The sequence below is a fragment of the Pongo pygmaeus genome, chromosome 13 (genome assembly GCF_028885625.2).
Source record: "Pongo pygmaeus isolate AG05252 chromosome 13, NHGRI_mPonPyg2-v2.0_pri, whole genome shotgun sequence".
NCBI classification, from domain to species: domain Eukaryota; kingdom Metazoa; phylum Chordata; class Mammalia; order Primates; family Hominidae; genus Pongo; species Pongo pygmaeus.
In genome coordinates this window covers 83,105,399-83,108,205 of record NC_072386.2, presented here as the reverse complement: position 1 = coordinate 83,108,205, position 2,807 = coordinate 83,105,399, and the positions used below count along the sequence as shown (strand labels likewise).

General features: G+C 39.8%; 1 pseudogene; it reads left to right on the top strand.

The window, feature by feature from the left end:
* The first annotated feature begins 231 nt into the window (after positions 1–231).
* LOC129044823 (small nucleolar RNA U13) lies at positions 232–328 on the top strand (annotated as a pseudogene).
* Positions 329–2,807: the final 2,479 nt, after the last annotated feature.

Here is a 2,807-nt window from a genome sequence, read left to right as displayed (position 1 = left end):
TTGATCAAGTCCATAAAGTTTTGTAAATCAGTGCATTTTAACAAATGTTAAAGTTGAATTAAAACTGATATTATCAAGAGGCACAGAAGCCAATTAGTGCCCTTTAAGTCTTTTTGTAGATAAATTCTTTAGAATATAAATTAGTATATAAAACGTGAATTCCCAATTGGACCAAATTATGAAATATATATACACAATTTATTTATCATATATTTATATTAACATGTATCGATTCTTTTGTAGGTCATAAGTACGATGACTGTCTTCACACTCGTGTGAGATATGCCTCCCTCAAACCTTGCTATATTGGCACATTACCCGACTGACAAAAAAAACTGAATGTAAAATTTATTTAATTACCTTCTATTTTCCCACTGTATCTAGACGCTTGTTCACTAATCAGTAAGTAATCTACAGCTAGCATTATATTTGCTAGACCTGGCATTTCCTCAATACTTAAAGTTAAAATTTTTTGTTTTGTTTTATTTCAGGCTTTTAGCCACCTGAATCCAAGGTTCTCAGTTTCTGTCTTTGGTTCATAAGAGGAAAAGTGGGAGAAGGAAAGGGGCGTCGTGCCTTAGGCAATAGGCTGTTTCTAGGATGGTCCCACCACAAGGTAATCTGTCAATTTTTCCTTTTTTTTTTTTTTTTATAAGTACAACCTTTAGAATGGCTTGTATTTCTAGGTGGCTAAAATGTATTTTTTTCTTTATTGGCTCTCCTTGGATGTTTACCTGACAAATTTCTGGTGGTATCAAGTAGCTGTTGTTGTTGTGACCTGACAAATTGTTACTATAAAATGTCAGGGAAATCTCTGTGTATACCAGTCTTCTAAGTGTATTAATGACGATGAGCCAGAATTCATCTCCTGGATCCTTGACTCAATGCTTTTGCAGTCAAAACATTTTTGGAGAATCCTAGCTATCAAAATGTAACTTTTGTTTTAAAATGAAAAGTTACATTAAATCATATATTTAAGTAAGCATTGCCTGTATCTATGACCCCGTGCCACATGCTTCAGGAGGATATAAAACCACCTTTTCTCCCTTCACAATTTTACCATTCAGTGAGTTAGAACATAAACATTTATAGCACAAAATGTATTTAAATATAATTTTAAAAATAAACAAATGGGCCTGGTGCAGTGGCTCACACCTGTAATCCCAGCACTTTGGGAGGCCGAGGTGGGTGGATCACCTGAGGTCAGGAGTTCGAGACCACCTTGACCAACATGGTGAAATCCCATCTCTACTACTAAAAAAAAATACAAAAAATTAGCTGGGCGGCTGGGCGTGGTGGCTCACGCCCGTAATCCCAGCACTTTGGGAGGCCGAGGCGGGTAGATCACGAGGTCAGGAGATCGAGACCATCCTGGCTAACACAGACCTTGTCTCTACTAAAAATACAAAAAATTAGCTGGGCGTGATGGCGGGTGCCCGCAGTCCCAGCTACTCGGGAGGCTGAGGCAGGAGAATGGCATGAACCCAGGAGGCGGAGCTTGCAGTGAGCTGAGATTGTGCCACTGCACTCCAGCCTGGGCAACAGTGTGAGACTCCGTCTAAAAAAAAAAAAATTAGCTGGGCATGGTGGCGGGTGCCTGTAATCCCAGCTACTCAGGAGGCTGAGGCAGGAGAATCACTTGAACCCGGGAGGCAGAGGTTGCAGTGAGCCAAGATCGCACCACTGCACTCCAGCCTGGGCAACAAGAGTGAAACTTCGTCTCAAAAACAAAACAAAACAAAACGATCCACAGGCAAAAATACAGAGTGGGAGAGATCAAGTCAAAATGTAAGTACTGATTATGTTTGGATGATGGGACAACAGATAAGCTTTCCTTTTTCTAAATAGTGCTCTTAAATATCCTAGCACTCACTTCAGGAGGCCAAGGCAGGAGGATCACTTGAGCCCAGGAGTCTGAGACCAGCCTGGGCAACATAGTGAGACCCTGTCTCTGCAGAAACTTAAAAAAAAAAAAAAAAAATTAGCTGGGTGTGGTAGTACACAACTGTAGTTCCAGCTACTTGGGAAACTGAGATGGGGAGGAATGCTTGAACCCAAGAGTTAGAGGCTGCAGTGAGCCATGACTGTGCCACTGCAATCCCAGCTGACAGAGACTCTGTCTCAAAAAAACAAAAAATTCCAGCACTGAATCTAATCATTTGTGGGCTATGATCAATTTAATTAAACCTCTTGTCCTCAGTTTTATACATAATTAAAACATTTTTTGAATACATACTACACTAACATGTCCCAACTTGCAAACATACAAAAGAATATTGGGATAAAATGACTGCAGAAACAGCTGCAATTCTTCCTTCTTCTCTGTACTTGTACTTCTGTAACTGGGCAGCTTCTTTCAAGAGGTGAGGTTAACATTGCCACTTGTGAATCTGCATTGGCTTTGAACAAAGTGCTAAAAATGTTGAAAAGAGAAGTAGCAAATAAATAATAGTGAAGACAGAACAAAAGATGGAGATTCAACATTATGTAGCCTCTTTAGGAGCTATCAAGTCATTTTATTGTATTTGCTCTTATGAACTCATTTCTTAATAAAAATTCATCAGCTTCATTTTTGATTAAAAAACAAGCTTTTTTTTTTTTTTTTTGAGATGGAGTTTCACTCTTGTTGCCCAGGCTGGTGTGCAATGGTATGATCTCAGCTCACTGCAATCTCTGCCCCCTAGGTTCAAGAGATTCTCCTGCCTCAGCCTCCTAAGTAGCTGGGATTACAGGCACCCACCACCACGCCTAGCTAATTTTTGTACTTTTAGTAGAGATGGGGTTTCACCATGTTGGCCAGGCTGGTA